Source organism: Rhinatrema bivittatum, chromosome 2 (genome assembly GCF_901001135.1).
Source record: "Rhinatrema bivittatum chromosome 2, aRhiBiv1.1, whole genome shotgun sequence".
Classification (NCBI taxonomy): Eukaryota; Metazoa; Chordata; class Amphibia; order Gymnophiona; family Rhinatrematidae; genus Rhinatrema; species Rhinatrema bivittatum.
The window spans coordinates 44,679,218-44,693,457 of NC_042616.1; the positions used below are offsets into that span (position 1 = coordinate 44,679,218).

Genomic DNA, 14,240 nt, shown 5'->3' on the forward strand with positions numbered 1-14,240 from the left:
CTGGGAGATAGTGCTGTTTTGATATGACAGGTTTGCTAGACACATGCTGGGCACAATATTGTAGCTGAGATCTCACCAATGACCTGTAAAGTGACATGATCACTTCCTTTTCTTGACTGGTTATGCCTCTCCCTGTGCAACTGGGCTTCTCTCTGCCTCTAGCCATTTCCTCATCACACTGTTTCTCTATTTGTGTTTGAGGGGGTTTAGGGTGTTTCTGGAGAAGGTGCATGAATTGTGGCTCTGAGAGTCAGGGATCACATGTTTGACTGGCAGTTATTGGCTGTAGAGAATAGGAGTAGGGTGCATTGCAAGGGAGGGGAATGGGGTGGGGCTAGCGAGGTACAGGACAGGGGAAGAGAAGGAAGGGGAGGAGAAGGTGGCAGAACTTTTTCTTTCCTAAATTTGGCAACCCTAATTATATACCTTTAACAATAGTTAAGAAATTGGATGACAGACAACACAGTACATTTATCTGTAATTGAATTTAAACAACATACGATATAGTCTGTCATCTGTTATGGTTTTGAGTGTTGGAGTGGATTCTTGGGTACTGCGGTGATGGCCACTCCCACGGGGAGGAGCCCTGTGAGGAACCACTGTACTAGGCTAGACTCTAGACACGCAAACACAGAGATTTGTCTTTTGTTATACAGCAGAGTATTACCACCAGAGGTGACAGTAGTGAGGTGATCCAGAGGTAGCAGTCCAGGGACCCTCGGAAGAGTAGACCCGTGTCGCAATGATAGTATAGGGAGTGCAGGATGCAGGCTCCCAGTGCTGATTTGTAGATGAGACAGACTGACAATGTTAGATTACTCACTTACAGGCCGATACAGTACAGTGCGCTCCACTGTTAACCCGCGATTGGACGCGCATTTTCGACACGCTAGCTTTACCCCTTATTCAGTCAAAAACGCGCGTCCAACCCCCCAGAACCTAATAGCGCCCGCAACATGCAAATACATGTTGATGGCCCTATTAGCTATTCACGCATGATTCAGAAAGCAAAATGGGCAGCCAATCCGCACATTATACTTTCAGAAATTAGCGCCTACCCAAAGGTAGGCATTAATTTCTCAGGGCACTGGGCACCGGGAAAGTGCACAGAAAGTGCACAGAAAGTACACAGAAAAGCACTATCATGGCGATATTAAGTCAGAGGTCCCGAAAGTTAAAAAAAAGTTAAAAAAAAAATAAAAAAATTGAAATCAGCCCGCAGCTTGAAAACTGGATGCTCAATTTTGCCGGTGTTCGGTTTCCGAACCCGTGGCTGTCAGCGGGTTTGACAACTGATGCCGGCAAAATTGAGTGTTGACTGTCAAACCCGCTGACAGCCGCCGCTCCTGTCCAAAAAGAGGCGCTAGGGATGCACTAGTTTCCCTAGCGCCCCTTTTTGCCACGGGCCCTCATCTGAATACAGAATCGTGCGCACAGAAGAGTGGCCTGTGCACGCGCCAGGAGAGCGGGGGTTCACCCACTCTCCCGCGACTTTTACTGTATAGGCCCGTAAGTTGGTAGCTGTATACGTGGCGATCCCAGCAGACAGAAGTAGTTGAATACAGGCACCGAGGCAGGGAGAGCAGGCCCTCGAGGAGTGAGTACCTGATCCCTGATAGGCACCTGGAAGAAAGCAAAGGATCCCCGAGGAGCGGGTACCCAGGTAAGAGAATTATCCCGAAGGGCAGAGAGAGCTTCAGCGGCAGCAAGGAAGTGGCAGAGTAGCTCAGACCGGAGGCGTATCCAATCCTTGCTAACTCGAATTGTTAGCAAATGAAGGGCAGGCTAAATATCTGGATGGCGTGACGTCACTCGAGGGGGCCGCCCCCGAGGTTCCCGCCATGACGTGGATAAAGACGTGGGTGGCGTGCGCGCTCGCACCCTAGGAGGTCCTCAGGAGAAACATGGTGGATTGCCTTGCCATTGCCGTTCTGGGGACGCCCTGTTTGATTACAAGTTATAGATAAATCGAGAACAGATAGATGCTGGAGACTGTGTGGGAACAGAGATCTTTGTTATGTTCTGGCACTCTGTCCTGCATTCCAAATTTCTGGCCCAATATTAAAAGGTCTATTAAAGAAATGCCTGGCATGTCATTGGTTCTTGATGATTCGCAGTAGAAAAGGACCTGAAGGCTTATCTGCATACTGTTCCCAGCATCCCCATGGAGAGCACTCTAGAGGCCACAGTGAGCAATCCAGGCTTCGAACTGCACAGCCCCAGCTTCCAGAGGCTCTGTACCCTTTGCAATAGAAGAGGACCAGAAGGCTCATCTGCATACTGTTCCCAGCATCCCCCAGGAGAGCACTCCAGAGGTCACAGCGAGCGAACCAGGCTTCAAACTCCACAGGCCCAGCTTTCAGAGGCCCCACACTCTTTGCTGTAGAAGAGGACTGAAAGGCTCATCTGCATGCTGTTCCCAGCATCTCCCGGGAGAGGATTCCAGAGGTCATAGCGAGTGGTCCAGGCTTCGAAATCCACAGCCCCAGCTTCCAGAGGCCCCACACCCTTTGCAGTAGAAGAAGATCAGAAGCAAGTACCATCTCAAACCTCTCAGTAGTTTGAGTGAAGATCAACATAATGGTGGTTGAAGAGGATTGGTAAGTATAGCTTTGGGAAATCTTAGGACTTAGAAAAAGTTTGGAGAGAGGTGAAATAGTGGGATATATTCTTGTGTGTGTCTGAGATAATAAGCAATCCACAGGGAGTTAATTCTAGTGTCTGTCTTTCCCTTCCACCCACCCCTAGCTCAACCCTTGATATTTAGGCAAGAGACACTTTCTCATTAAAAATCAATCAAGTTCTTATCTAAACTCTCAATAAGGGCACCAGCCCTTATTGAGAGTTTACTCATCCCTTGTAGGTCACTAGCAGATTAATTAGTGAATACACCTTTAAATTTAAAGTACTCTAATTCAAACTCCCTTAGCAACCTAAACTTAACTAGGAACTCAACAAAATTAAGATGAAGGCAGCACTCCAGCATCAAGAATGGGGCTTTCCAATCTTTTGCATTGAGTGTCACATGTATGATTTTTTACCCTCTGGTGAGAGACTGTATGTGTATGTGTGCACGCGGTGCAAAGAGCTCCTGGCTCTCAAAGAATGAATCCGATCTCTACAGGTTAGAGAGGCAGACCTGGAGGAGCTGAGGCAGATAGGTGGAAGCCGCGAGTGCATTCCCAGCAGATTGGTCTGGTAGTCACAGTAGGCCAGAATAGAGTGTCCGAGTGAAGCGCAAGAGTCAGAGCCAGAGAATCAGTCCAGAGGTGGTCAGCCAAGCAGGGGTCAATACCAAGATCAGTCCGAGCGCAGTCAAGGCAAGCGAGGGTCAGTTCCAGGCAGCAGACAAGAGAATGGTCAGGCAGGCAGAGGTCAGTTCCAGGCAGCAGACAAGAGAATGGTCAGGCAGGCAGAGGTTAGTTCCAAGCGGCAGGCAAGAGAGTGGTCAGGCAGGCAGAGATCAGTACCAGAGATCAGTCCGAAGGGGTACTACCTGGGAAGGATGCAGGAACACATGGAGACTCATGAACAGGGAGACGCTGGAACGAGGAGACATTGGAACACGAAGTTAGGCAACTAAGAACACCACGGTGTTGACCCGATTGCCAAGGCGAGGTCCTGGGGAGGAGGGCCTTGCTTTTATACGAAGTCTATGTGATGTCATCAGGCTGCGCCGCGGAGCTGATTCCCGCCCTTGGCCCTTTAAAGGGCCGGGCAGTCCACGCGTGCCTAGGGGCGGGGCTGGCGCCAGAGAGGACGCCACACCCCGGCGTGGAACTAGGCCCGAAGTGGAAAGCCTGGGAGATGCCGCCGTGGACGGGATGCCCTGGCAGCGGCAGCCGGCGAGGATGGCCTGGGGCTCGATAGCGTAGGAGCAAGGTGAGCAGGCCCAGGCGCGGGCCTAGCATGGACAGAACACACAACACTAGGATAGTATGTCTGGTTTTATGAATACCAGGTTTGTAGCCACTATTTTAGGGCTATACCCAATGAGTATGCCAAATTAATAATGGAAAACCATCCATTAGTAATGTCTTGAAATTATTTTTTCGTTATTTTTTTGATGCAATTAAAATCTATATTTACATTTATTAAAATTTATTAATCGTGCAATACAATGAAGGCTTGAGCAATGAAAAAAATACATACATAATCAATTTAGCAAAAACAGAAATACATATAAAATACATACCATTCCAATGCTAGGAGTAAAGCACAACTGAAAACTTGCAGGCGGCGCCTACGCACTCACAGAGCAAGTTGGCGGCCATGATGAACACCACTTTCTGCGATAATACCCTCTAGCAGACAGAATGTCAAAACGCTGTCAGTGTCGGGCTAACTTTACGTCATCAGTATAACACCACCGACTTGTCTCTGTGAGCACATAGACGCTGCCTGCAAGTTTCAGTTGTGCTTTACTCCTAGCATTGGAATGGTTAAAAAGAGGGCACTTAATGAAAAATAACAAGTTCTTGACAAGAGACATTTTAATTGCATCAAAAAAATAACAAAAAAAGAATTTTCAAGACATCACTATTGGTTTTCCATTAATAATTTGGTGTACTCATTGGGTATAGCCCTAAAATAGTAGCTGTAACCCTGGTATTCATAACACCAGACATACTATCCTAGCTCTTTTGTTTGGATTAATATTTTGATCTACCCAAAAAATGGTTGCGTGCATTAGGTTTTGTTCAAAATGCAGCAACAAGAATTATAACAGGGGGCAATATTCACCATATTTGAAACCACTTCACTGGCTTCCCATTCAGCAGAGGATATAATTTAAAATCTTGACTCTCATTCACAAAGTTGTGCATAGTGAAGTACAATCTGCTCTACATTCACTGTTGAGCCCTTATGTAACATCTCACACCTTACGTTCCACGGGGAAACATTTACTTTCTGTATCAAATTTTAAGCAATTTAAAGTGCAGAAGACCAGGGATTCCTTATTTTAATTGATGGTTCACTACTGTGGAATTCATTGGCAGAGGAATTATGAGATGAAAAAGATTATTTAAAATTTAGAAAGAAATTGAAGGCTTGGTAATTTGTCCAGGCTTTCGCTTGAATGCTACATTTCTTTTTCTGTTACTTACTTTATTATTATTTTCTCTGTTTGTTTACATGTTTAATTATGGAAGTTTTATTGTGATTCGCTTTGGGCAGATTTTATTTGGAAATCAGTGGATTAGAAATATGTTTTAATAAATAAATAAGACTATTCATAATGATTAAAGATCTGGCTTCTTCAATACTGAATCCAAAAATATACAAAAGGGATCACAACCAATCAATCAACCACTGCCACCCGTGATAAATATATATTATTGTTCTTTCTTAGATTTTTATTTGTTAATTTTCAAACTGCATCAGCTTGTAATTTTTGGCCACTGTTTTAAAGTGAGGTGCATCTGTTCCCAGAGGCGGCTCGACAGCAGCTGGTGTTTCGCAACGGAGGTTGCTTCATCAGGAGCCATTGGAGGGATGAGAAAACATTGTGCCCAAACTAGTTGCAACAATGTATTAAATTCTTCTGCAAATAAAAAAAAAATCACAAAACCATCAGTAAACATTACACTAGAAAGAACTAAAAATGACTTAACTTATCTGGAGTGGTGTAAGCAACCTCTTCACGGACGTGATGTCTCAAATAGTCTTCAAATACTGACCCATCTCCCAACTTGCTGGTGACAGGGGCCTTGTTTCTCATTCCCATTTCGTTCGGTGCATCCCTACTTTCTTTCTCACATACCAAGGCTTCCTCACCTCTCCAAGTACTTGCTGAAATAAAGATAATGTTCCCTCCAGATAAATCAGTTTATCGTCATCTTTCACTCTTTCATCAACGCTCTGGAGGAACCACTCATCACAGTTTCTCTCAATCACTTTCACGGCCCACTTAGGAGTATAGGGGTATTTTATAGCCCCCAAAAGTCCTTCACTATCTTCATTACTTCTCTTATCTGCTCTCCAGAGTCTCACCAGATTATAGGTGTATGAATTCCCTGACATTGCGGATACGGGAGCACAGCTTGTGTGACAGATGACAATTGCATTGTTTCTTACCCTGGAGGATCATAGCTAGCCAACACCTCCACTCTTCAGGGTAAGTTCAGGGGCGTGACCTGGAGCCTTCATCCTCCTATAGGTAACTATTCCCCCACATATTCACACATCCCCACATTGATTGATATTAAACAATCACCCAGAGTCCAGACCTCGGCATATCTTAAACAGGGACAGAGCACAAACGTTCTGTTGAGATTCCAATATCCTTCAGAAGACTCACAGACATGACTGGCTCCTCTAGATAGAGATGTTTAAAATCATGAGAGGTCTAGAACGGGTAGATGTGAATTGGTTATTTACTCTTTCGGATAATAGAAAGACTAGGGGGCACTCCATGAAGTTAGCATGTGGCACATTTAAAACTAATCGGAGAAAGTTCTTTTTCACTCAATGCACAATTAAACTCTGGAATTTGTTGCCAGAGGATGTGGTTAGTGTAGCTGGGGTTTAAAAAAGGATTGGATATAAATTTTATTATCAAGCCTTCTATCCCCAGTATATAGCCTTCCAAATGGGCCTCATTACAGAAAAAGCTTGTCTTCGATGTAAGGCGGACAAACCTGATTACTATCATAGTTTTTGGTTATGCCCAGTAGTGGAAAGATTCTGGCAATCGTTACAGAAGACTTTGCATCAGATATGGGGCATTTCTATAACACTGGATCCCAAGGTCTGGTTATTTGGAGTGGGAGTGGAAGAAGAGGTCTTTGACGATACGTATCAATTTCAATTCTTTTGTAAACTTACTATGACTGCTCTGGACGCTATACTAGCCCAATGGCTAAATCCGAAACCCCAATATCAGGCGGTTTGGAAAACTAAATTTCACCAACTACTTCATAGAGAGCAGTTAACAGCAGCTCACAAATCTGTGGCGTTCCAACATATCTCGACAAACATATGGAAAGACTATTTGTCACTACTGCCGCAGGAGGCGTTACCATACTTGCAGTACCCGGAGGACAGCCGAGAGCTGGATGGAGACCGGTAATTGTATATATGGACTCTGACATTACATGTGATCTACTGGCAGAAGTTTGGGGACAATGCAACTCGAGATGCTATGATTGTGGAGTATGGGAGATGCAAGTACGCACTCAATTGGGAGTCCTCTCTGGTCCTGAACGGAATTTCCCTATTTTTGTAGAAAGTTTATACTGCATATCGGAGGTCATTTATTGCATGTCGTAATATTGAGCTGCATGATAATTAATAATCCTGGTGCATGTGGTCAGTGAAGTGTATTGACATCCTATTGAATATATGTACCAGGAGGGACTACCCACTGCTGGAGAGGGAGCCCGGAAAAGGAATATAGAGAGCACCTGTAGTTATGGGGAGAGCAATTCTGGCTGTTCTAATAGCTGCGGTTATACTAAATCCGAAAATGTACTATTGTTATATGGGTCTACCAGGGAGGGGGGGTGGGGGGGAAGGGAGGAGGGGGGGGATATCTCTGATAGGTTCACCTAAATCTATATATAATCTGGCTCTCCAGAGGGTGAGGAGTAGTACTTCAGGCTTGGTGAGCCATGGAGATTGGGAGATTGGGAGAAACAAAAAACTCTAATGGTGGAGAGACATTCCCGGATTGGGGGGGTCAAACAGGAACCATAACCGGACGGATATGGCGGAGGCTCCGAGGCTGAGCAGTGGGAAGAGAGTATCAGTAAAACACAGTCTAAGTTTAAGGCCCAACGGAATGACTGTAGGAGGATTAAGTGAGCCGCCCAGCAAGCGGGATAAGCCTTGAGCGTTGATATCGACTATGTATGGAGACGGGCATACATTATATGAGGCATTATGGTTGGGTAAACAGGCCAAGAAGGGAGGGCTGTTATGTTAGGTTATGTTTTTGTATAAGCTCTGTAGTGACGGATAATGCCTGGGAAGCTGCCCTGTACTAATTATGTTTACTGTACTTATTATGTTTATGGTACTTATTAGGATCCATGTACTTATTATGCTGGATGTCCTGTCCCTTTCAATTTCATGTAGAAATTATGTGAAGGGACGTCTTCTAAATGTTTCTTTTATCAAGTTCTTTATCAACAATTTATTTTTCATGTTATGCATGGGCAGCATTACCTGGGTTGGCAAAGGTAGAGTTATGTGAAGACCTGTTAACTGCTGAAATTTGTGCTCATTGACACTGAACAGTCTTGTATCTGAATTCTCTGCTGTTAATAAACATATTTAAACAAAAAAAAAAAAAAAAAAAAAAGGATTGGATAAGTTCTTGGAGGAGAAGTCCATTACCTGCTATTAAGTTCACTTAGAGAATAGCCACTGCCATTAGCAATGGTAACATGGAATAGACTTAGTTTCTGGGTACTTGACAGGTACTTATGGCCTGGATTGGCCACTGTTGGAAACAGGATGCTGGGCTTGATGGACCCTTGGTCTGACCCAGTATGGCATTTTCTTATGTTCTTATGTTGAGCTTGTGATTTCAGGTAACTCGGCTCCCACCTAACTCAGGGCCTTCTGCAAAACCTGGCGCAACCCATTCGTCACTTCCCAGTTTCTTTTCACCCTGGAGATTCAGCATATCCCAACTTGCAGTGATAGCAGGCCACTCCATATTGTCGTCCTCCAGATGTTTCTCAGTCATCCTTCCTTCACTAAGCATCACTAGCAGTCTCTCATCACCCCCAACTTTCATCTCCAACTCCCTTCTTCCTTTCATTGCCATGGTTCAGAGCCCACAGATGCTATTGGAGAGGTGGTCATGCCTCGTCTGGCTTCACCCCATAAATCTCCCAGTCAGCCGAAATGTCTCACCCTTGCTGGGTAGACCACCATAGGACAAAAAGGGTGGGACACTGCACTCATGGCATGCAATGTCCAGCACCACTGATCTACTAGGAGCCCTGCAGAACTGGCACACAAGTTGCACCATGAACCGCCTCATTTCAACCTCAGCAAAGGTTTTCCAGGGAAGTAGTGTTCTATTTTTCTCTTTTTCTTTTCTTTCACTCTCCACAGCTTTTACAGCATATTCTGCTCACTATGCTCCATGATGTGCCACACTACTTAGTGCATGGGAACAATACCCTTTCCTACATATGCATGGTGACGTGGCATACGAGGATAGACACAACACTATGACTCACACCATGCACAAAGACACAATACTTCCAGAGAGTTTTCCAGCTTGTGAAGACTTTATAAACCAACTTTTTTCACATTGGAATTCCAGCAATGTCAGAAAACCATGGTCATTTTTACTTTCAATCTGCCTAAAGTCACTAATCCAGAAAACAGTTCAAAATTCAATTTCACACCCAAAGCCCCACTTTGTAAGCACCAAATTATGTAACCCACACCTCTCTATCTATCATAGGGCTTCTAGGGTCTCTAAAGGGGTAGGCCTTGGCTGTTTCCTCCTCACCAGTCCTTCTGCACTTCATGCTTTTGTATGAGTCCAAATGAAACACAGAGACACTCCAGTCAAGTCCAACCATCTTGTTTACTTTCTTACACACATTTAACGTGACTCACAGTAAGTTCCTGGGAGGAGGTAGATGTTAGAATTCAATCATATCCTGAATTGGTGGTGCCTCCCCACAAGGGGTTGCTAGATGAGGAGGGCTTCTGGCTGGTCCACTCCTTCCTTCCTGTCTACTCCATATCCCAGACTTTCCTTTATAACCCTGTCTAGCAGTTGCATCGGTGCTTCGGCATCGAGCTCGTCTGGGCTCCCTGCTCTAGCCCCTTCTGCTTTCCGTGTGTGGCCTTCGGGCCTTCTGTCCATTGTGTGTGGCCTAAGGGCCCCCTGCCTGCTGTCTGTGGCCTACGGGCCTTCTGTGAGTGGGCCTACGGGCCTTCTGCCTTGCATTACTGTGTTTGTGTAGCCTATGGTCCATCTCCCTTTATTACTGTGTGTGTGTGGCCTTCGGGACTTCTGTCTGCCCTGCTGTGTGTGTGGGGCTTTCGGGCCCTCAGCCCTGCCGTGTGTGTGTGTGTGTGTGTGTGTGTGTGTGGGGGGGGGGCCTTCGGGTCCTCATCCCTGCCATGTGTGTGTGTGTGGGGGGGGCCTTTGGGCCCTCAGCCCTGCCATGTGTGTGTGTGTGGGGGGGCCTTTGGGCCCTCAGCCCTGCCATGTGTGTGTGTGTGGGGGGGCCTTCGGGCCCTCAGCCCTGCCGTGTGTGTGTGTGTGAGGTGCCTTCGGGTCCTCAGCCCTGCTGTGTGTGTGGCGCCTTCGGGTCCTCAACCCTGCCATGTGTGTGTGTGTGAGGTGCCTTCGGGTCCTCAGCCCTGCCGTGTGTGTGTGTGTGTGGGGGCCTTCGGGTCCTCAACCCTGCCGTGTGTGTGTGTGTGTGTGTGTGGGGGCCTTCGGGTCCTCAGCCCTGCCATGTGTGTGTGTGTGAGGTGCCTTCGGGTCCTCAACCCTGCCGTGTGTGTGTGTGTGTGTGGGCCTTCGGGTCCTCAACCCTGCCGTGTGTGTGTGTGTGTGAGGTGCCTTCGGGTCCTCAGCCCTGCCGTGTGTGTGTGTGGGGGGGCTTTCGGGTCCTCAGCCCTGCTGTGTGTGTGGGGCCTTCGGGTCCTCAACCCTGCCGTGTGTGTGTGTGTGTGGGGGCCTTCGGGTCCTCAGCCCTGCCGTGTGTGTGTGTGTGTGGGGGCCTTCGGGTCCTCAGCCCTGCCGTGTGTGTGTGTGGGGGGGCTTTCGGGTCCTCAGCCCTGCTGTGTGTGTGGGGCCTTCGGGTCCTCAACCCTGCCATGTGTGTGTGTGTGTGGGGGCCTTCGGGCCCTCAGCCCTGCCGTGTGTGTGTGTGGGGGGGCTTTCGGGTCCTCAGCCCTGCTGTGTGTGTGGGGCCTTCGGGTCCTCAACCCTGCCATGTGTGTGTGTGTGAGGTGCCTTCTGGTCCTCAGCCCTGCCGTGTGTGTGTGTGGGGGGGCTTTCGGGTCCTCAGCACTGCTGTGTGTGTGGGGCCTTCGGGTCCTCAACCCTGCCATGTGTGTGTGTGTGTGAGGTGCCTTCTGGTCCTCAGTCCTGCCGTGTGTGTGTGTTTGTGTGTGTGGCCTTCGGGTCCTCAGCCCTGCCGTGTGTGTGTGTGTGTGGCCTTCGGGTCCTCAGCCCTGCCGTGTGTGTGTGTGTGGGGGGCCTTCGGGTCCTCAGCCCTGCCGTGTGTGTGTGTGTGGGGGGGCCTTCGGGTCCTCAGCCCTGCCGTGTGGGTGTGTGTGTGGGGGGGCCTTCGGGTCCTCAGCCCTGCCGTGTGTGTGTGTGTGTGGGGGGCCTTCGGGTCCTCAGCCCTGCCGTGTGTGTGTGTGTGTGGGGCCTTCAGGTCCTCAGCCCTGCCGTGTGTGTGTGTGTGTGTGGGGGGGGGGGGGCTTTCAGGTCCTCAGCCCTGCCGTGTGTGTGGAGCCTTCGGGTCCTCAGCCCTGCCGTGTGTGTGTGTGTGTGGGGGGGGGGGGGCTTTCGGGTCCTGAGCCCTGCCGGTGTGTGTGTGGGGGGGGCCTTCGGGTCCTCAGCCCTGCCGTGTGTGTGTGTGTGTGTGGGGGGCCTTCGGGTCCTCAGCCCTGCTGTGTGTGTGTGTGTGTGGGGCCTTTGGGTCCTCAGCCCTGCCGTGTGTGTGTGTGTGTGTGGCCTTTGGGTCCTCAGCCCTGCCGTGTGTGTGGAGCCTTCGGGTCCTCAGCCCTGCCGTGTGTGTGTGTGGGGGGGGGGGGGCTTCCGGGTCCTCAGCCCTGCCGTGTGTGTGTGTGTGTGTGTGTGTGTGTGTGTGGGGGGGGGCTTTCGGGTCCTCAGCCCTGCCGTGTGTGTGTGTGGGGGGCCTTCGGGTCCTCAGCCCTGCCGTGTGTGTGTGTGTGTGTGTGTGTGTGGGGCCTTCGGGTCCTCAGCCCTGCCTTGTGTGTGTGTGTGTGTGTGGGGCCTTCGGGTCCTCAGCCCTGCCTTGTGTGTGTGTGTGTGTGTGGGGCCTTCGGGTCCTCAGCCCTGCCTTGTGTGTGTGTGTGTGTGTGGCCTTCGGGCTCTCTGCCTTACCACTAGGTGCCCTGACCCAGCCTGAACACTGACACTGTTGCCTGCCGCCTGCCCTGACCCAGCCTGAACTCTGACACTGTTGCCTGCCGCCTGCCCTGACCCAGCCTGAACTCTGACACTGTTGCCTGCCGCCTGCCCTGACCCAGCCTTAACTCTGACACTGCTTCCAGCCTTACTCTGCTCCTCTATCACCCTCATCAGAGACTTTTCAGCCATTCCTATCTCTCTCCACCTGGAGTCACTCCAGAAGGTGGTGTTCCCTACACCAGAACACAGCCCAAGCGTAACAGCATGCCGAAGCCATCCACAATTGGAGAGAGAGAAAGGACTCTGTATGCAGACGTTGAGTCTCCACGGTTTTTTATCTGCACCTAGTGTCAAACCCTAAATTATCCATCTTACCAGAACTGTTTAGCTTGTCAGCTTTCTGACCAGGAACACTGGGCTTGCAGCAGTTGTCTGAAAAGAAATGTTTCAGTCTACCAGCAATGCTTAAATTGTTCTGCTCCTAGACCAGGATGGTGGACCTGCTCTTGCATTCCGTGCCTTTTGCCTCCAGGGAAACCCTGCCCCCTCTGCACAGCTAACGGGCCATCTGTTTCTCTTGATACCTCAGCCAGCTCTTTTACACTATGTCCTGCTTCTGGCCCAACTAAGAATGTTTTCACCGTTGGCAGTTTGCAAACACAGGTTTCCAACACATTACGTCATAAAACTTATAACCAAAATGCAAGTCATATTTCAGAAAAACCAAAAACTCACCTGATAAAAAAGGCTTCTTTGACTTCCACGCTAGAGTCTCAGAAGCAGAGGGAACTAATTAAACGTAATAGAACTCTGCTTCCCACAGCTGCTCATCAGTCACGACTAACAAGCACCTTCCCAAGACCTTCTAACACTGCCTGTGTCTTCACTAACCTGCAAGTCTACACTAGAGAACCAGGAAACCATGATCGGGAGTTTTAAAAATCTAGCTTCTGTTACCATGTCCTCTACAGCTCAGTTTTCTACCCTCCTCTCACTCCAGCATAATGATTCCCATAACTGGTCAACAATCCACAACTGACTTCATTACTCTGACATCTCAGACTGTCGCCGTGCCCCAGGAGGGGTTTGGACTCACCACTGTGCCTCAGAAAGGGCGTGAGCCTGCCCGGCCACCCCCGGAGGGGCTGGAACCTGCTCTACCACCCCAGGAGGGTTTGGACTTACCGCTGTGCCCCGGGAGGGGTTGGAGCCTGCCTCTACCACCCCGGGAGGGGTTTGGACTTACCGCTGTGCCCCGGGAGGGGCTGGAACCTGCTCTACACCCCGGGAGGGGTTTGGACTTACGCTGTGCCCCGGGAGGGGCTGGAACCTGCTCTACCACCCCGGGAGGGGTTTGGACTTACCGCTGTGCCCCGGGAGGGGTTGGAGCCTGCCGTGCCACCCCGGGAGGGGTTTGGACTTACCGTGATGCCCCGGGAGGGGCTTGTGACCATTTTACTGCCCCAGGAGAAGCTTGACCCTGTCCTCCCGCCCCAAAAAGGGTTTGAGCCTGCCGTGCCACCCCGGGAGGGGCGTGAGCCTGCCCTGCCGCCCCGGGAGGGGTTGGAGCCTGCCCTGCCATCCCAGGAGGGGACTTGGATTTACCACTGTGCCCCGGGAGGGGCTGAGCCTGCCGTGCCGCCCCGGGAGGGGTTTGGATTTACCACTGTGCCCCTGAAGGGACTTAAGTCTGCCGTGTCGCCCCAGGAGGGGTTTGGACTTACCACTGTGCCCCAGGTGGGGCTCGAGATTGTTTTTCTACCTCAGAAGAAGTTTGACCCTGCCGTGTTGCCTCAGGAGGGGTTTGAGCCTGCACAACTGCCACAGGAAGGGCCTGGACTGGTTGCACCATCTCCGGAGGGGCCTGTGCCTGCCGCCTGCTGGCATCCCTGGAGGGGCCTGTGCCTGCCGCCCTGCTGCCTCGGCAGGGGTTATGGACTACCTTGCCACCCCTGGAGGGGTTTGAGACTGTTTCGCGGTCCCAGGAGGGGTTTGGGACTGCCCTGTCATCCCAGGAGGAGTTTGGGTTTACCGCATTGCCTCAGGAGGACTTTGGATCTGCCATCACGCAGTGTTCCCTGCAGGGTTGGGACCCAGGAAGAGGAGGAGGCCTTGAAGGGGGGGTACTGTTACAACCATGGCTGCTATG

General features: G+C 49.9%; 1 protein-coding gene and 1 long non-coding RNA gene across 4 annotated transcripts in view; one reads left to right on the forward strand and one right to left on the reverse strand.

Moving 5' to 3' along the window:
- Nucleotides 1-14,240, forward strand: part of LOC115085947 (oocyte zinc finger protein XlCOF6-like) — a 1,095,473-nt gene that overhangs the window by 578,275 nt on the left and 502,958 nt on the right. The window lies entirely within an intron of this gene.
- Nucleotides 5,331-12,980, reverse strand: LOC115085977. The gene is made up of 3 exons (XR_003855002.1): nt 12,827-12,980; nt 5,682-5,793; nt 5,331-5,545 (listed from the first exon to the last, which is right to left on the reverse strand). It is a non-coding gene; the product is annotated as an uncharacterized LOC115085977 (long non-coding RNA).